The 21,740-nt window shown below is 42.4% G+C and overlaps 1 protein-coding gene across 2 annotated transcripts in view; it reads right to left on the bottom strand.

Annotated features, from left to right (window-relative positions):
• LOC126356006 (diuretic hormone receptor-like) overlaps positions 1 to 21,740 on the bottom strand; it is a 673,424-nt gene that overhangs the window by 234,887 nt on the left and 416,797 nt on the right. The window lies entirely within an intron of this gene.

Here is a 21,740-nt window from a genome sequence, read left to right as displayed (position 1 = left end):
GATGACCACATATTTTAAGTCCCATAGTGCTCAGAGCCATTTGAACAATTTTTTTCGAGCGGTCTAGGATGCTGCAGTCATGGACTGTGCGGATGGTCGTGGCAGAGGATCGAGGTTCTCCCTCGGACATGGATGTGTGTCTTCGTCCGTAGGATAATTTAGGTTAAGTAGTGTGTAAGCTTAGGGGCTGATGAACTTAGCAGTTAAATCCCACAAGATTTCACACACATTTGAACATTTGAACTACACTGGTGTGCAGAACTTTCGCTACCAACTAACATAGCTCGAAGAAACTTGGACCACACGTAAAAAGTATTGCTACAGTGTAGCACAGTAGGTAACTGTAAGAAATACGCAATGAAGCGAGGAGAAATTATACTTTTATTCGAAGACAATAATTACGCTCACGCGATGATCCACAGGGCATTAGAAAAGTTTGGTCTGGACATAACTGCAACAACATAATATTGTGTTTTGTACTAATTTTGAACGAAATTTTGGTGGTATGGGCACGGTTTATCTCGCCGTTGACATCGCAGTTGCTAGGAGGGACAGACTAACTCTCAATAGTACGATCCTGCGACCGTAGTGGTCGCGCGGTTCCAGACTGTAGCGCCTAGAACCGCTCGGCCACATCGGCAGGCGCAGACAAACTTCCTCTAACCTAAAACGTGCCTATCGTCTATACAACGCGCCACTTCACTAGGCACAAAATAAGAGCCGAGTGATGCTACAGTGATGAGGGGAGGGGGTCGGAGGCGAAACCGTTATATGGTGACGATTGCCACCAACGCTTGGACGTGATCCGTGGCAATGGATAACAATAGTTCAATCAGTCGTATTCATGTTACTGTATTTTGCTATTCAACAGTCACGTGCATAATATGTCAGATCACTAGTGGCTCCCTTGAAAGACGCAATGTCCTTTTTTGTGTTATTTGATTTCCTTTATTTGCCTGGTCACTCCTATATTTTACTGAAGAGACAAATGAATCAAATACTTTTATACTGTGAAATCTATTTTCCAAAGATGTTGAGGGCATTTGTGCAGCTTTTTTAATACACTGTAGTACTCTGCTAGTTGTTCACAATAACGAGTTCCAGTTTTGAGCTTACGTCCCTTTAACTTAGCTAAACTTCTCAACATAGTTTATTTCTACCTTAGTAATTGTCTTCTAACGGACTGTAACACTGGCCTATAGTTATTCGCTCATAAGGATTATACAGTGTGTTCAAACCTTTTGGGTCAAATTGAAGAAGGAGATCGTGGATCCGCAACCAATTATACTGAGATATGGAACCAGTGTTCAGAAATGAATATTTAGTGCGTTATGGTCATACACAGCGCACACTGCTTAACGACAATATATGTCAATTTAATTGTTCAAAGTGACGACCGCCATTCTCAATGCACGTATTGCAACGCTGCATACAGCAGTTCTGTCACACACCCACAAAAATTCCAGGTGTCTGTTGTGCACTGGAATAGGCAGCAGGTGACACAAAGCGTGCACTCATGACCACCAAACAGACATCGTACATAAATTCGCTCATAGCACGTGTGTCATGTGCTGACTGCTTGCATCACACCGGCACATGAACCTGTGCCGCATTAGCACCACTATCCCTGACGTCAGTTGTCCATTACATCAGACAGTTTGAGATGTGTCCATTGTGAGATGTGTTGCTGTGTACAGCGTATGACACATAGTGGATGACGGAACGTTACTTGTCAAGAGAGTTTGTAGATATGTGTTTAACGTACTGTGCGGCAGGATGTAGTGTCCGTAAAGCAGTAAGAGTTTACAGAGACCGTATTCCCAGCAGGCACCATCATAATTGGAAGAAATTTGCCTTTGTGGGTACTAAATTAAAAAAGACGAGGTCGTTCTTGCCACAGAGAGCCGGTCAAGTTTCCTGCCAAAGATATGTTCTCACACCAGACAGTGAGGAGATAGGTGATGGATCGTGTGACCGACCCCCCAGCAATGAGCACCTGTCCACGTGCCCGTGAAATTCACTCTTCTAAGGATACAGTGTGGAGAGTACAGGTACAGGTATTACACCGTATAATAAAGAAGGTGTACCAGCAATGGGACCAACGGATTTTCAGCCCCACTTTCTGTTCTGTCAACGGATTTTCCACCATAGTGTTGACGTCCCGAATTTCGTGCAGTTCTTATTGTACACAGATGAGGCCTCAATAATTCGTGACGGTGTTTTCAACAGCCGCAATATCCATGCCTGGAGAGAGGACAATCCTCATGCCGCACACACCAGTGGCCACCAACAACGATTCTCTGTCAACATGTGGGCGGAAATCGCCTAATAGGACCTTATTTGTCGCCTCCCCGTTTGACTGGTCTACGTTACCTGGTGTTCCTGCAGATCGCCGGATCTACATTTACATCTACATCAATAGTCCGGAAGCCACCTGACGGTGTGTGGCGGAGGATAACTTGAGTACCTCTGTCGGTTCTCCCCTCTATTCCAGTCTCGTATTGTTCGTGGAAAGAAAGATTGTCGGTATGCCTCTGTCTGGGCTCTAATCTCTCTGATTTTATTCGCATGGTCTCTTCGCGAGATATACGTAGGAGGGAGCAATATACTGATTGACTCCTTGGTGAAGGTATGTTCACACCTCTGGCTTCTCTTCTGGGTTTACGTCAAGATTTCAGTGTATGAAGTCCCAGTATAAACGGACCAAGACCTGCTTCCTAGCATCCATGCTGCCTGTCTCCTGTGCAACAGACAACAGGGTTCTGTGAAACAGTGCTCCAGAGCTACATGCGCCGTTGCCATACATGCATTGAGACTGTCGGTCGGCACTCTGAACAATTACAATGATTTACACTGTTGTTATGCGGTGTATTTCCATGACACAATAAGTATGCATTTCCGACCATTGTTCTTTACCTCAGTATAATCAGTAGCGGACCCACTATCACCTGTTTCATTGTGACCCAGAAGGTTTGAGACACCCTGTATAAGGTGTTTGTATTACCTTGAGACAAGTAAACATCTCGAAATCGACGCATCATAGAAAAGGTCCTGTGTCGAAAGTTATTTTTGTCGCAGACGAATCTAAGGAACTGAGTATTATAGTGGTGCAGTGGATACGGTATTGGGATACTATGCAAAGGTTCATGAATTCGAGACCCATTTCAATTTCTATATATAGTTCTATTACCTTCTAGACTTGTCAAGAAGCAACGTTCTAGACGCTTCTGTATATGTATATACAGGGTGTTACAAAAAGGTACGGCCAAACTTTCAGGAAACATTCCTCACACACAAATAAAGAAAAGTTGTTATGTGGACATGTGACCGGAAACTCTTAATTTCCATGTTAGAGCTGATTTTAGTTTCGTTCTTCTACTTACGCTCAATGGAGCACGTTATCATGATTTCATACGGGATACTCTACCTGTGCTGCTAGAACATGTGCCTTTACAAGTACGACACAACATGTGGTTCATGCATGATGGAGCTCCTGCACATTTCAGTCGAAGTGTTCGTACGCTTCTCAACAACAGATTCGGTGACCGATGGATTGGTAGGCGCGGACCAATTCCATGGCCTCCACGCTCTCCTGACCTCAACCCTCTTGACTTTCATTTATGGGGGCATTTGAAAGTTCTTCTCTACGCAACCCCGGTACCAAATGTAGAGACTCTTCGTGCTCGTATTGTGGACGGCTGTGATACAATACGCCATTCTCCAGGGCTGCATCAGCGCATCAGGGATTCCATGCGACGGAGGGTGGATGCATGTATCCTCGCTAACGGACGACATTTTGAACATTTCCTGTAACAAAGTGTTTGAAGTCACGCTGGTACGTTCTGTTGCTGTGTTTCCATTCCATGATTAATGTGATTTGAAGAGAAGTAATAAAATGAGCTCTAACATGGAAAGTAAGCGTTTCAAGACACATGTCCACATAACATATTTTCTTTCATTGTGTGTGAGGAATGTTACCTGAAAGTTTGGCAGTATCTTTTTGTAACACCCTGTATACTGTGGTACCTTCCGTCCGGAGGTAGTTCGCTCCGTGCTCTTGTGTGAATGTGTTACTTCATTTTTCAATAAATATTCGTTGAGTTGAAGCTAGCGCGTGTTATTCACTTAGCTAAGTCAAAGAGCAGAAACGTGACAATATAACTAAGTTGGCAGTGTGCTACAACTGGCTCCCTCCCTCTATTTTTACTGCATATTCAGATGCGCGCCAAAAAATACGTGCGGTTTTCTCAAATAATTGTGTCCGATTTGGGCAGATGGCTATATAACCGACAACTATCAATGTGCCTGTTTTTTCAACGATGATACACGCCTTTGTGTTTGTATTTCTTTTAGGGATGTAAATGTAAACATTTGTTTCACTAGTGGTTGGTGCTCAGACGTTGGTTGAATGCTGGCAAAGTGCTACAAATTATATGGTTCGACTTTAACATTTTTGGTAAACAAGCTACTTGTATGGAAACGTAGTTTTCTGCCCCCTATGCGGTTGATTGTAGTGAGTCCCAAAACCGCCGTGATGCTTCCTTTCTGTGATGGCCATGAGCCTCACCATGCGGGGACTGACGTCGGTAGGTGTTTCCATCCAACCGCCCTAACTCACGCGCTGACCGCTACGCCGCTACATAAAATGTCTGTGAAGCGACAGTGACAGGCGCAGCTGCCATCGATATTCATCGAAATCTAGCACTACAGTGATGAGAAACAAGAGGACTCACCGAAATCAAGTACCCTAGTCGTGAGAGGCAAGGGGACTCACTGAAATCAGGCGGCCCAACAGTGAAATGCAAGGCGTCTCGACGATCTCAAGATTCCCGATGGGAACAGAAAACTACTACAGCCACGCTAAATGTGACATTGAAACAGTTAACCATATTGTACAGTACAACCAAATTTCCAACACTAAAGTAAATTTCGTACATAAATACCAATCGTTGAAACTCAAAAGTGTACACATACTTCGTAAACGAAGAATGGAATCGAATCTGTCGGTTCTTAACTGCAGAAACAGGCATACCTGAAATTTGTTGATTACAGCACAGTCTACCACGAGTGGGAAACAATGGTTTAAGTAACTCCTACGTATATCTTTACTTAGATTCCGGATATGCAATAAAAATGGGGGCAAGGGTGGGTTGACCCCATACACACAGGAGGGTGGTTAGGAGGTGGCCAGTTGTAGCGTAGACGAATGTCTCCTGTGCTAATATTTACTCTTAACAAAGAACTTCCTTTTTCGTAAGATGCGTCGTTTACGAGATATTTAATTGTTTTATATACCCTGATGGGTAACAATCGCACACCGGGAAGGAGATGTCAGACATAAACGAAAGTCGGTAGGCGTGTTTCTACAATGGTTCAAATGGCTCTGAGCACTATGCGACTTAACTTCTGAGGTCATCAGTCGTCTAGAACTTAGAACTACTTAAACCTAACTAACCTAAGGACATCACACACATCTATGCCCGAGGCAGGATTCGAACCTGCGACCGAGTGGCCGCTCGGCTCCAGACTGTAGCGCCTAGAACCGCACGGCCACTCCGGTCGGTGTGTTTCTACACATCATAAACGATGTCTGTAGAAATTTGGCCCCAGTCGCATAAGAATGGTTCTAGAAGCGTCAATATAAGGATACAAATAAGCATTGCTTTAAATATACTCTGTAACGTTCTTGAATGTTAACAACCTATGATATTGGACTTGGTGAGTTGATGTTAGTCACCGTTGCCTTTAAGGTGCCAAAGAGACCACTATGAACACCGCACTGTTTCTGAGGGAGGTTCTGTAACAGGGTTGGATGTTTCATCAGTAGTAATGTGGAAAGAATATAGCCACTGTACATGATTGCTGGTAGCGGTCGTCACGAGAAGGCACTGATGACAAAGGACTGTGCTTCAGGTGGTGACATGGTACTAACCAGAAGGAAGATAATCGTGTTTGGCGTACGGCTCTGTTGCATCGTACTACATCTGCTACATCAATCTGAGCAGCAGCTGGCAACACAGTGATACAACTAACTACTACAAATCGGTTACTTCAATTGCAGTTAGGAGACACACGGCCTTTAGCCCTCATTCCACTGACATCAAACTACCGCCATTTGTGACTTCAGTGGTGTCAAACGATATTTAATTGGAAGGCTGGATGGAGGTCTGTTGTGTTTTCTGATGACAGCTGGTTCTGCCTCGGTGCTAGTGATGGTCGTATGTTGGTTAGAAGCAGGCCTGCAGCAAACCTGTCTGTGTGGTAGACACACTGGACTTATACTTGGAGTTAAGGTCTGGGATGCGGTTTCGTTTGACGGCTGGAGCACTCTCGTGGTTATCCCATGCACACTGACTGCAAATCTGTACGTCATTGTGATGATTCGACCCGTCGTGCTGCCATTCAAGAACAGTATTTCCCAACAGGCCCTTATATCCTTGTTGTAACCCAACATGCTCTACAGAGTGTCGACGTGTTGCCTTGGCCTACTTATTCATTAGATCTGTCTACAATCTGGCACATATTGGATATTATCGGACGACAATTCGATCGTCATCCACAACGTACATCTAATCTACATACATACTCCGCAATCCACCATACGGTGCGTGACCGAGGGTACCTCGTACGACAACTAGCATCTTCTCTCCCCTTTCCACTTCCAAACAGAACGTCGTTGAGTGACTGTAGGAGGATACAAAATGGCTTGGACAGGATTTGTGATTGGTGTAAAGAATGACAGCTAACTCTAATTATAGATAAATGTAAATTAATGCAGATTTATAGGAAAAAGAATCCCGTAAAGTTTGAATGCTCCATTAGTAGTGCAGCGCTTGACACAGTCACGTCGATTAAATATTTGACTGCCTATATGCCTCTGTACGAGCTCTAATCTCTCTTATCTTATCTTTGTGGTCTTTCCGCAAAATATAAGTTGGCGGCAGTAAAATTCCACTGCATTCAGCCTCCAACGCTGGTTCTCTAAATTTCCTCAATAGCGATTCACGAAAAGAGCGCCTCCTTTTCTCCAGAGACTCCCACCCGAGTTCCTGAAGCATTTCCGTAACATTCGCGTTATCATCAATCCTACCAGTAACAAATCCAGTAGCCCTCCTCTGAATTGCTTCTATGTCCTCCCTCAATCCTACCAGATAGGGATCCCAAACGCTCGAGCAGTACTCAAGAATAGGTCGTATTAGTGTTTTATAAGCGGTCTCCTTTGCAGATGAACCACATCTTCCCAAAATTTTACCAATGAACCAAACACGACTATGCGCCTTCCTCACAACTGCCACTACATGCTCGTCCCACTTCATATCGCTCTGCAACTTTACGCCCAAATATTTAATCGACGTGACTGTGTCAAGCGCTGCACTACTAATGGAGCATTCAAACATTACGGGATTCTTTTTCCTATAAATCTGCATTAATTTACATTTATCTATAATTAGAGTTAGCTGTCATTCTTTACACCAATCACAAATCCTGTCCAAGCAATTTTGTATCCTCCTACAGTCACTCAACGACGTCACCTTCCCTTACACCATAGCATTATCAGCAAACAGCCGCACATTGCTATCCTCCCTATCTAAAAGAACATTTATGTCGTAATAGAAAACAACAGCGGACCTACCACACTTCCCTGGAGCACTCCAGATGATACCCTCACCTCCGATGAACACTCACCATCTAGGACAACGTACTGGGTTCTATTACTTAAGAAGTCTTCGAGCCACTCACATATGTGAGAACCAATCCCATATGTTCGTACCTTAGTTAGGAGCCTGCAGTGGGGCACCGAGTCAAACGCTTTCCGGAAGTCAAGGAATATGGCATCCGTCTGATACCCGTCAGCCATGGTTCGCAAGATATCACGTGAAAAAAAAGAGCGAGTAGCGTTTCGCAGGACCGATGCTTTCTAAAGCCGTGCTGATGAATGGACAGCAACTTCTCTGTCTCAAGGAAGTTCATTATATTCGAACTGAGAATACGTTCGAGAATCCTGCAACAAACCGATGTTAAGGATATTGGTCTGTAATTTTGAGAATCCGTCCTTCTAACCTTCTTATATACAGGCGTCACCTGCGCTTTTTTCCAGTCGCTCTGGACTTTAAGTTGGGCAAGAGATTCATGATAAATGCAAGCTAAGTAAGGAGCCAATGCAGTAGAGTACTCTCTGTAAAACCAAACCGGAATCCCATCAAGACCTGGCGATTTATTTTTTTTTCAACCCATTCAGGTGCTTCACAACCCCTAGGGATGTCTATCACTATGTCCTCCATCCGGTAATCTACGAGACTCAAACGGCGGTATGTTTGTACGATCCTCCTGCGTGAAAGATTTCTTAAATGCTAAATTTAAAATTTCAGCTTTCGTTTTGATGTGTTCCGTTGCCAGGCCAGACTGATCAGTGAGTGACTGGATGGAAGCCTTCGACGTTACCGACGTTACGTATGACCAGAATTTCCTTAGGTTTTCTGCAAGATCTTTTGCTAAGGTATGACGGTAGTAGTGGTTGTATGCTTCGCGCATCGATAATTTTACACCAGCAATAATCTCTACTAACTTTTGCCTGACCAACCAAGTACAACTGACATGGAACTCCATCGTAGAAACTGTAGTCCGTCACATGTACAACACAATGCATGCCTGTTTGCATGATTCCATTCACACCGGTTCTAAATGTACAGGAATTTCAGATTTGCAACGACTTATACCGCTCTTACATTAACCTGTGATCTTTGCTATGTTAATAACTTAAACCTGTTAGCTATATAAATGTGTTCCTGAAATTTCATTACTCTAAATTAATAATTCTTTGGTGCTGGGACTTTTTCTTTCGGTATATGGAGCAGCAAACATGTATGTATGTCTGAGTGCTCCTCTAAAATACTTGGATTCATTTCAACCAAATGTTGGACAGAGACAGCAAGTTTAACCAGTGTAACCATTCTGGGGTTTATTACTTCTAGCTCCAACAAGAGCAGAACATATGCACATATTTGGTTTTTCAGTCACTTCTGTACCACAACATCGACTTGCTTTACAGGGCAGTCTACATTTCAGAGGCAGGAAAAAATTTCATCACAACACACTGGTTCCCTTGCAGCACATGTATGTTGTGTTTGAGTGGTATTGGTCTCATGAATTTTTGCAGGTGTGACATACAAAAACTGTTGTATGTGATATTAACCATAACACATCCACTGTAGTTGTAGAGTTATTTATTTATTGAATGTGGTCTACAATACAAGGTTTCAAGGACTCATTGCTATCTTCAGGTTTATGTATAAATATTAGTCAATGGCCATGCCGCAGTTTTAACACGTGTTCTTGTCAGATTACTGAAGTTAAGTTCTGTCAGATTTAGCTAGCACTTCGATGGGTAACTGTCAGTGTCTACTGAGTGTTGTTGGTAAGCAGGGTGCACTCAGCCCTTGTGAGGTCAATTGAGTAGCTACTTGGCTAAGAACCAGCAGCGCCATAAGCAAAAACGGACATCAGTTTAGAAAGTGGTGTCCTGACCATATACCCCTATGTACCCACATCCAGTGGTGCCTATCAGCTGAATACGACATGGTGGTCGTTTGGTACCACTGGGTCTTCTCAGAGCTGTTTGGGTGGAGTATATGGAGCATAAATATTAAGATGGGTAGGACGTCTTGGAGCAGGAGAGACGCCACAGGATATTTTAATTTCCACTGTCTATACTTTTAGGAATAAATTCATAAAACTTTGTCAGCATGACCAGGAAGGATTCAGGATTCATAATCATAGCAGTGGAAGTTCAAAAAAAGTATAAAATAATGTTTTTTTACATGTGAAAGTTCATCATTTTTTCACTTCTATTGGCTGCATTTGTTGCCATAGGTGCACATTTCTTCATAAGTAAGAGAGATTCTTCGATGAATTTACACAGCATTCAAACCATACTTACAGGTGTATGAAACTCTGGAAACTATTTCATTTATGAAAAATGAATGTGCTGTTACATTTTAAACTTCATGCTTAGAAAAAACTCAAATTACATAATTAATTATCTCAATTTTTACCACAGTTTTTAATAGATGTGGAAAGTTCTAGAGTTTCATATACCTGTAAGTATGGTTTGTATGCTGTGCAAAATTAATCGAAGAATCTCCCTTACTTATGGATAAAAGTGTACCTATAGCAACAAATGCAGCCAATGGTAAGTGAACAAAAGGTGAAATATAAATGTAAAAAAATTATTATTTTCTTATATTTTTCAACATCAAACACTAAAAGGGTAAATCCTGAATCGTTTCTGGTCATTCTGCCAAGTTTTGTGAATTTCTTTTTCAAAGTATAGACAGTGGAAATTGAAAATTGCTGTGGTGTCTCTCCTGCTCCAATTCGTCCTGTTTGATGTCCTATCCTCCTTAAGTCAAAGAGTCCATGTCAAAGCTAACTTACAAAACAACACTTCAGGCATTCTCAACACATAAAATTAATTAGCCAAATGTGCTCATACAATACAAATGTTTCAAATATAACTGACATAAGGTTAATTACAGCAGTTTTATTATGTACATTAGTAATGATCTGCCCTATCAACCATCTTCACAAGGCAACTTATACATAAGAGGTAAAAAACAATTTCCAAGGCCCTTGGAATGTAGGCTACATTGCACAATAGGAATGTTGTGGAAGTAGTGTTGGCCTTCTTTATCAACCAGCAGGGGCTACATGTATGGATGGGCATGACTATTGGTATGTAGAGATGGATAAAGAAGACGATGGATACGAAGAGGAGTGCAAGAGGCGACTGTTACAGAGAGAGATGAGCCAGGAGGGGACAGACAGACAGAAATGGGCGGGGGGTAGGGCATGAGAGAGGGGAACGAGGGGGTGACAGAAACATGGGTAGGGAAAGTGAGAGCAGGAAATGAAAAGTGAGAGAGAGGAACAGGAGATGGAGAAAGCTAATGGGAGATGAGGAGTGGGTGAGAAGCAAGAGGAAGCAGACACAAAGAAGGAAGGAGGGCAGAGATGGGGAGAGGGATGTGGATAGACAAGAGGGGGAGGAGGAGAGAAACAGATAGAGCTTAGAAGAAAGGATGGACATAGGGAGAGAAGAAGGTTGAGATGGACAGAAAGAGTAGGGAGGAGGATATTGATGGAGAATGAAGGACAAGAAGTATTGGCATGCCTTGCTGGGGCTACACATGCTGTTGGGTGTGGCTAAACAGAGAGAGAGGAGGAGGGGGAGAGGGAGTGGATAGAGAAAAAGAGTGGGGTAGAGGGAGGGGGGTAGACAGAGACAGACAGAGAGAGAGAGAGAGAGAGAGAGAGAGAGAGAGAGAGAGAGGGAGAGAGAGAGAGAGAGAGAGAGAGCGAGAGGGGTGGAGGAAGGTAATGGACAAAGACAAGAAAGAGATGGAAACTATGGAGAAGGAGATGCACAAGTATTTTGTTATGGATTGATTTGGTGGAAGAGACCAAACAGCAAGATCGTCGGTGTCGTCGGATTAGGGAAGGATGGGGAAGGAAGTCAGCTGTGCCCTTTGAAAGGAACCGTCCCGCCATTTGCCTTAAGTGATGTAGGGAAATCTTCGAAAACCTAGATCAGGATGGCCGGACGTGGGATTGAGCCGTCTTCCTTCCGAATGCGAGTCCAGTGTGCTAACCACTATGTCGCCTCGCTCGGTGCACAGTTAGAGATAGGAGGACAAAGTGGACAGAGAGCACATGTTTTCTTAAGTCATGCCACTTTCTTGTAAATGCACCCCTGAGCCATCAACTTTCTTTGCTAGACTGATATCCGATCACCATATTTGTGCTTGTAGATCTCTGACCCCCTCCTCCTGCTCTGCCATCTTGTCTTCTTAGTTCGATCTGTGGTCGTCTGATTTCTGACTTCTGCTGTGGAATTCTCTGGTAGTTCATTTTATGTACCAATGAATTTACACTGTATAAATTGGTGAGCAGCTTTCGTCTAGCGTTAGAGACCCAAGCAGGTACAAAATGTAGCCTGCCAAGACTTCAGCCATCCACTTCCAGCAACGTTTGGACGTCACGATCCCAAGAACACACAACAGTACCGATCTATTACAATAAGATGTACTGATTGAAATGCTATTTATAATTAATGTCGGATATCTTTGTGCCAGCGCCATGCAGGTTCGTGCCCTAAAGCCTGGCGTTGTACAACGGTGAGAAATTATGCTATGAACAGTTTGAAAATATATTATTGGTTGATTTTATTAGATTTTCAGTTTTTGGTAATACTATTGTAAGCAGCATACCCTTAAACATATTGAAGTTCAGAAGAAAAAAGATTTCAAGTTCCAGCCATTTTCAAGCCGAAATCAAAAGATTAGTTTTGTTTTGCTGTGTTTTTAAGTGATTGTGAGTCTAGCAGTGGTCTAGCAGTTCTAGGCGCTCAGTCCGCAACCGTACGACTGCTGCGGTCGCAGGTTCGAATCCTACCTCTGGCATGGATGTGTGTGATGTCCTTAGTTTAGTTAGGTTTAAGTAGTTCTGAGTTGTAGGGGACTGATGACCACAGATGTTAAGTCTCATAGTGCTCAGAGCCATTTTTTTTAGAACGGTTTGTTTGCTTACATTTTACAATAGTTTTGCGCTACTGTAATAAACACAAGTTGAATTTTGATAACATTTTTGTGTGCAATGTTGGGATAGCATCTGCTATTGCAAAAGCTGGCTACAGTAAACGAATTTTCATCACCTGACTTTTTTTAGATTTCAGTAATGGTTCCCTTCACCAAGCATCATTTTAGGAGAGAAGAAAGTGCAGCACGTTCTAGATTGACTCTCTTGATTGGATAGTAATGCTTTTCACTATTTTTGATTTTAGGCCTGCCTGAGGTTATGTTGAGATGGCACAATAAGCGAACTATCATAACCTGACTATTTATAGAAATTTTTTCAGTAATGACTTTTCTCATCAAACTCCATTATAGAGGAAATAATAATATATCATCTAATACAAGAGAAAAATGTAACTGGCCTTACTGATTGGATGAAATTAACGTGACTCTGTTTTGTGAGGTAGGAAATGAAAGGTATTTTAAAAATTATATAGGAAATTAACTGCGTTCCCCAGACATCTGTGTGCGCCTTAAGAATTTTTCTGGTCGTGCTACCTGTAAGTAACAAAGCAGAACCACCTGCGACTCTAATCAAATCCTGAAACCTAAGGTTTCAGATACATCAAAAAGTCTTTGAGACTGCTATTTCTGGATAAATTGGAATACCTTATGCTCCAACATTCTGGAGGTACAAAATATATTTGATGTGAAGAGCCAGTTCGTTGCACCTCCTCAATTCTTCTCGGCATTTGTGTTACTTGTAGAATACTATGGGAGATTTTACGAATGAGCTGTTTCAGGTCTGTATCTATTTATCGGTATTCTGTTGTCGCGCCAGCCAACACTAGTCGATCTCGATACAGCTGGTGTTAGGATTAAAAAATAGAAACTGCTGATGTACTGCTTGTCAACTATGCATGTGTAGTATGTTGTCGTTAAAGCAATTACTTTCCCACAGGTATACTTATTATGAAAGTGCCGGGCACACAATATTGTATACAGCTTGCCTGCTAATTCACATTTCCTGCATCTGACAGTAACTTTCATCTTTAGGAGATACCTCTTGTATTTCCGTATCCTTCAGGACGTGAGTTGATTTTCCATGACAAACCCTTATCCTCCATCCTTGAGGCACTGTATGGAAACATTTTAGTCGACATAAGGTCTTCCTGGAAGTTTCTCTCTCTAGACCATTGGACTGTTGACCTATACATGTTGTGGTAAATGTTCGCAATTTTCTTCATGAGTCCATTTTGAGCTTCCACAGATATCCTTTCCAGATTACATTAGGGCGTTCTTCTGGGGCTGGGGGAAACCAATGTTTCGGCCATGGTTACAATAGCAATTCTCTGGGTTTACATTATGACACAGTACCGACAAGTGGGTCTGGGCCATGGACTCTTGAAAAATTTCGAAACTTGTCGTAAAGTCTTATGGGACCAAACTGCTGAGTCCAATGTGTACATTATGGAACAAATTTAATAACTCTTTAATATCGTTTATGTTCAAGAAGGAAAAATAGATGTTCGATTTCCAACTGCATCCTCTTAGGGTAGAGTTTCTTTTTTTCTTTATAAAGTAGCCTCTGTCCTTCTCTCCATACCAAATTTCATCTAAATTGGTTCAGCGGTGTAGTTTCGAAAACTAACAGAGCTACATTTGCATTTTATAACATAAGTATGGATGTATGGGTTAGAAATACGGAAGAGTCTATAAGCGTTATATTCATTGCGTTGAGTGGTATCATACAGCATATATTAACCAATAAACCATTTTCAAAAATATGATAAAGTTCAAAAGTCGAAGATTAAATAGTGTAATACGGTTTTTTTCTCAAAATGTGCTTTAAATTTCAAGTAGTTGTTGGTTACATTGTTTTTTAATTGCAGTTGTGGATTAGCACTGCCAGTAGCTGTTATCACTTCACTGATTTTTTCCCCCTGCTTTTGATGAAAGTTTCGTATGCCTGAAGGCTCACTGGTTGAACGGGTGGAAGGAAGTTGCCATTATAAAGCTGTCTGGCGGAAGCCCCTGCCTGCAGGTAGGGAAGTTGGCCTTGACGTTCCCCCAGACCACAATGCAGGAGGATTATGAGAAATGCATTCTTTTCTGGATTGAAACATAAAATCCTTTGTACAAGCCCTTTCAGATCTCTAGGAAGGTGTGACTTCTCTCACGGCTTGTGACTGTTCGTTACAGTGGCTTGGAGTAATCCAGTTTAAACTTCAGAATAGAGTCTCCTGATTGGCTCGCACTCTCATATTCGGCAGACACCGAGCCGAGTGGAGGCGTGAGCGGCGATAGTGTCAGCAGCAGTAGACTGATACAAGGTAATCTAGTTTAGCTTCTGGATTTTTTTCCACGCGATTCTGTAAAGAAGCGAACTATACCTGTGTATTTTATTGTCTAGACTTGTTGTGTACATAGTTCCGCGTAGTCAGCGCGCACACAACTTTCCCACTAGAGCGCGCCCCGCTAAGCACAACAGCGCAGGCGCAGCGCTCGTCTGCCCTCGCACTACGAGATGGCGCTGGCTTAGAGACGGACCAAATTCTGCTTCCGCCGATCCGTTTATTAATATGTAACGCAGCCATTGAGATTGCTGCTAATATAGAACCTTTTCTCCTTGCAGATCACACTCGCTCAGTGATACCTGAATGCGTGAGGCATTATAATGAGTGTACAGACCTCCGATTAGTCAGTCTGCATTACTCTGCATTTGTCTGCACCAGTCTGTACCAGTCTGCATTAGTCTGTACCAGTCTATAGTCAAGTATCAGTGCGCTTAATAAGATTACCATATTCCTGTACGTAGCCATGAAGATAAATATATAGACACTTTTGTCAAGTATCAGAGATATGTGAGAATAAGATTAACGTACCAAGACCAAAGGAACTTCAGATTGTCAATTTTGGTCACCGTCAATCTGCTACTCTAAGCGTGAAAGTGGCATTTCTATCGTCTGACCTAGCGGCAGAAGATAAACACGCCACGATAAGACCACGAGACATATTGCTGACACTCGCCTTCTTCGTTAGAGCGACAAGTCAAATAATCTCATGGTGTGTGTACCGAAGGTCTTACAGTACGCACACCACAAGACTAGTGGTTAGCAAATTACTCTAAGTCTTTGTTTTTGCCTAAATCATTGTGCATAACCTTCAGTAAGGCGGCTTCCTAGTGTAATTTTCTCGCCACCAGAATCTCCACGCCACGCTACTGAGTTTAAATCTCATGCTGGTACACAGCCTATAGTTTAGGTCAATGCTCTCTAGTTTGCATCCTTATCTCTTACTGTAGTTTTTTTGAGTAAGAAGAATTTCTACTATCAGGTAATTGTAGAAACATCCACTTCAGTAGAGAAACTTATTTCTGTTTAAGAGCTTGTCGTGTCAGGGTACTGTATACTAATAAATCTAGAGAGCAGTTTGTAATGTTTCTTTATTCTCCTCGTCGTTTTTTGCGTAGATTTCCTACTCATTAGCGCCATTTGAGATCTTATATCTATTTTTACACAGTACATTACGGCTAGGGATTGTGCTTGTTGTAAGCGGACACAGAGAGAATTGGCTGCCGTCTGTAAACAGCTGATAGGTTTGTTGGCTATCGTTGATATGCTTGCGGCTAATACTCGAAGCTGCGGCGCTGGTGACGAGACCTGCAGCACTTTTAGTAATTCTGCAATCCTCTTGTGACCCGACTGTCGCTGCATCTTCTGACACGCAACATCTGATCGGTCTGTGCACAATGGAACGTATGTGGTAGTCAAGATTCGCATGTAACTGGGCGGAAGGCGAAAGAGGGACAAGGCGCGCGGCTGGCTCCCCACGCCTTAGCAACAGGTCCGAGATGTTAGCGATAACTCTGAGCCAGCAAGGGATGCGTTTCCTGTTGGGCCAGTGGCCGATTTTCCTGCACAATCTGGGCTAGAGCAGAGGGTGGGTATACTTGTCACTGGGAGCTCCAGTGTTAGGCGGTGACAGAGAGCCCCAGCAGGCAAAGTGGGAAAGAATGTCAGAGTGTACTCGGTATGTTTGCCGGGGGGGGGGGGGGGGGGGGGGGTGCCGCCCACACTAGGTGCGACGGGCTCCATATAGTGGGACATGTCGGCACGAGTGACACATGCCGCTTGGGTTCTAAGCGCATCCGCATCCTCGGCTCCTATCGGCGCATGGCTGATTTGGTGAAGGCAACTAGCATAGCACAGCGGGTGTAGGCTCAGCTAGACATCGTACCCAGCATCGTACCCAGGTTTGATCGCGGTCCTCTGTTTTGGAGCAGAGTGGACGGTCTAAACCAGAGGCTCAGACGACTCTGCGACGGTATCGGATGCGAATTTTAGGACCTCAGCTATAGGGTGCAGAATTGTAGGTTCCCCTTAACAGATTAAGCGTGCAATACACGCAGAAAGTAGGTACTAGCGTAGTGGAGCACGTGTGGCTTACACATGGGGCGTTTTTTGGGTTAGAGAAACCCTCCCTTGGGATCAAAGATGATTTACCTGATAAATTGGCCATAATGTTCTCAGAGAATGTTCATCGTTGCCGATCAGAGATAGCAAACGTTAACGTGATTTTAGTAAACTGCAGGATCATCCAAAGAAAGGTCCCAGAATTAGTATCGTGTGCTGAAGGTACACAGATATTATAAGGGACAGAAAGTTGGTTGAAACTAGACGTTAATGACAACGAAATCGTAGGCCAGAAGCTCTAGATGTAGAGCGCTCCAGATAGAATTTGCTGAGTATCGTTAGAAATTTTCCTGATCATCCCGTTGTAATAGGGGATGACTTCAACTTGCCAGTTGTAGATTGGGAGTGTCATGATATCGAAACTGGTGCCAGGGACAGGGATTCGTGTGGCATTCTTCTGGATCTTTTGTCCGAAAATTACTTTGAGGAAATAACTAGAGTACCATCTTGTAAGTGTATCGTCTTAGACCGCCTGGCACCAACCAGACTTGAACTGATCGAATCATTTGACTTAGAGGAAGGGATCAGTGATCATAAGGCTGCGATAGCGTCTACGACAATGGGTCTTACAGAGAATGTTAAGAAATGTAGGAAGATATTTTTTCTTCCCAAAACTGACAGGACACAAATTTCAGAGTATCCGAGCAGCCAGCAACAAATATTTGGTGATGAGAACGAAGATGTGGAGAACGAATGATAAAAATTTAAAGGCGTCTTGCAATATGCCCTAGAGAAGTAAGTTCCGATAGAGATCTTCCGGGATGGGAAAGACCTACAATGGTTTAATGGCCGTGTTAGGAAACTGCTACATATACAAAGAGAACTTCACGTCAGATGCAAGAGAAGAAAAAACCTAGCTGACAAACAAAGGCTGAATGAAGCGAAAATGAGCATTAGGAAGGCAATGAGAGAAGCGTTCAATGGCTTGAGGGTAAAACTTTTTCAACCGATCTGAGTAAAATTTTTAAATGATTTGGTCGTACGTAAAATCATTAAGAAGGTCACAATCATCTATTCACTCACTGAGTGACCATACTGGCATCGAAACTGATGGTAACAGAGGGAAGGGCGAAATACTGAATTTGGCGTTCCGAAACTGTTTCACCACGGAAGATCGTAACACGGTGACTCATTTATATCGTCGTAAGAACGTCTAAATGGCAGATATTGCGATTGCTGATCACGGAACAGAAAAACAACTACAATCGCTTAGTAGAGGAAAGGAGTCAGGACCAGATGAGATACCTGTAAGATTCTACAAGGATTATGCGAAAGAACTTGTCCCCCTTCTAGCAGGAATTTATCGTAGTTCGTTAGAACAACGAAGGTTACGTAGCGACTGAAAGAAAGCTCAGATCATTCCTCGTTTTTAAGAAGGGCCGTAGTACAGATGCATACAATTATAGAAGAATATTGTTGACGTCAATCTGTTGCAGATTAACGGAGTATGTTCTATGATCAACAGTTATGACGTTTTTGGAGAAAGAAACTCTCTGCTACAAAAATCAACATGAACTTCGCAAACAGAGATCCTGCGAAACTTAGCTCCCTCTGTTCCTACATAAGATTGTTTGCTTCCTAAGGCTGTTCGCAGAGGATAATTGTCTATAGCAAAGCAGCAACGTCAGAAGATAAGAAAGATTTGTAGAACTGATGAATGGTGCAAACTCTGACAATTGAACCTGAACATAAATGAATGTAACATATTGCGCATACCCGGGAAAAGAAACCCGATATTGTACAGCTATACTACAGATGACTAACAGCTGGAAACTGTATCTACAGTAAAACATCTTGGAGTAAGTATCCACAGCGACCTCAAGGAGAATAACAAATAAACCAAACAGTGAAAAAGCAGATGCCAGACTGAGATTCATAGGAAGAATCTTAAGGAAATGTAACTCATCCAGGAAGGAAGTGGCCTATAAGGAACTTGTTCGACCGATTCATCTACCTGGCATCCCCACCAGGTAGGACTACTAGAAGAGATAGAGACGTTCCAACGAATAGAGGTGGGTTTTGTTACGGTATCGTTTACCCGGCGCGAGAGCGTTATGCAGATGCTCAACAAACTCCACTGGCAGACGTTACAAGAGAGGTGTTGTGCATCAACGAGAGACTTATTATTGAAATTTCGAGAGAGCACTTTCCGAGAAGAGTCGGACAACACATTACTTTCTCCACATACCTCTCGTGTCGTAACCACGAGGAGAAAATTCGAGAAATTAGATCCAATACAGAGGCTTTCCGACAATCATTCATCCCACTCGCTTTTCGCTTGAGGAACAAGGCTGCAATGCTCACTTAGTGGTATAAAAGTAAACTCCGTCACACACCATTAGGTGGCTTGCGGAGTATGGTGTAGATGGAGATGTAGGTGAACGCCGCGATTTTGCGCTGTCCCTACATACGGAGCCGTTTATTCGACGTTTTCTTAATCATTTCATGGAGTAAAGGTAGTCTCCTGGCTCTAACTGCACGCATCTGGGTGACTGCCTGAAGTGTAATGACATAGAAACCAGTAAGAGATTGCTTAACGCTCTTACGTATTCTTCATTCGTCTGAACTCGAGGAATTTCTGCGCTCATTGGTGGCGGTTTCTAAATCTGGCACCAACGTAGCCGAATTTCGACGGCTCTTAGAGAACTATCTCTACTTTAGGGTTTGTGAAGTACTCTTCTACTCAACGTCTGATGGGGATAAACCCCTCAGGTTAAGGACGGGGTAGGTGACTCACGCGGCGACTATTGCTGCCACTAAAGGTATGTCTGTACTTAAGCATTCAGTACAAAAGAAGGGCTGCAAGCACTTCTCCCAGCCACTGCCTCCGCCAGCCTCTTTATTTATTCACTGCCCGAGTTCTAAGACGGCACATCGTACGCGGCCTCTGAAGCAGATCAGAACTGAATCTAACGCGCTTTCTTCAGGATCCGAGTACGTGGTCACGATGTCATGCATCCAGCTTGTTGCTTTCAGTGCACATTTTTGGCAATCTAATGGTGCTCACTCCTATTTTTCCGTGTGCTTTCCACATCTAATTAACACCTTCCCGGTCACTGGCCGTGTTCGCTAATATTAAAGTGACTATGTTTTATCGTCCCTGTGCCAAAGCTACATTGTGAACTGTATTCCCTTGTCCAATTATTAATATTCTTTTTAAAGCGTCAATAAGTAATAACGTACATGTTCAAAGTCAATAAATATACTGGATAAAATGTCACTCTTTTCCATTCATGACTACAAGATTCCCTCGCGCCGTTAATCTCTGTGAGTGGTGTGATACCCTTTTTTGTACTTATTTGGGCCACTTCCGTTAATATTCATTAAATAAGAAGTTTTCCGTTGCGTGACAGTATCTTGTTTGCAATTAGCATGCTTTGCATGACCGTTTCGCGTCATTGTTCATTCAGTTGGGCATCGTAAATTGGTTTTGTACAGCATAGGGGTTTGCTCCGACCTCAACCGACAGCAGAAAATTGCTCTTTAGCTTTTTCAAAGAGTAAATATTTTTGCCTTATTCGCATAATATTCTTCAGATCAGTAAACATCTTGTACTACCAGTAGCCTTGTAAAGTTGCCTTTTTTCTTCCTCGACGGTCAAAATAACTCCATACCAACTGTAATCGAAATCGGCTAAGTGGTGAAAACGCAAGAAATAGAGTTAGTTTACTTTTATAATATTAGAATGAATAATATTTTTAATTACCGTATCTTTTCACCGTCATCCGACTTTGATGGAAAAAGCCCATAAGCTACTCTAAACTACATTAAAGTTATCTATGAAAATCCCATGAAAATACGTCTAGTAGTTTAGGAGGTAAGTGTGTTCAAATAAGAAAACACACACGCCATGGTTTTAAATAGAACTTTAAATAGATATACAGTCCACGTTCATAGATGTACTCTTCTGATTTTCGTCAATGTTCTCTCTCTCTCTCTCTCTCTCTTTTTTTTTTTTTTTTTAATACTACTAAAGCCGTTTATATCACCTCTAAGTAATTTCGCTATCGGTATCGTATTGCAACTGTTCCTGATTTTCTCCGAGTAGATTTCTACATAACCACGTATTAAACGGACACCCTCCTTTGGTCACTACGTTATATTTTAACCCATTTTGCTTTTTTTCTAAAATCACAGAAGGCTAAGCAGAAATACATAGTAAGTCTACCTGGAAAACTTCCATTTCAGTGATAACCGTTACGATAATGATTCGTATTGGATATAGCATATTATTGACAGCCCATTTCGTAAAAACTGACAGTTGTAAGGACCAAATCACGAGGAAGTGAATCAAAACAATTGGTTTAATCAGAGTAAAATCTTCGCAAATTCCGTTATTTACTTCCACCTATTCCACAACGTTGGACTTGACAATGACTTAATTTTTACCATATACAGATCCCTTAATACATTATATCTGTGCTCACTGCAACTGGACTTGACAATGACTTAATTTTTACCATATACAGATCCCTTAATACATTATATCTGTGCTCACTGCAATGTGTTCATTCATTCGCTGTAACTATAAATACGTCACTTTGCATATATGAGTGCACCTAAGGAAATTATTATCAGTACAACTATTGTGGTAACTGTTATGTTACATACTCCCGCTTCCTAATTTAACTTTTTATGACTAACATTTTCCACTTGGAATACTATGCATTTGAACACGTCTACTACGATCTTCTGT

This window comes from Schistocerca gregaria, chromosome 3, assembly GCF_023897955.1.
Source record: "Schistocerca gregaria isolate iqSchGreg1 chromosome 3, iqSchGreg1.2, whole genome shotgun sequence".
Classification (NCBI taxonomy): domain Eukaryota; kingdom Metazoa; phylum Arthropoda; class Insecta; order Orthoptera; family Acrididae; genus Schistocerca; species Schistocerca gregaria.
The sequence above is the reverse complement of the archived record's forward strand: the minus strand, read 5'-3'. Positions and strand labels throughout refer to the sequence as shown.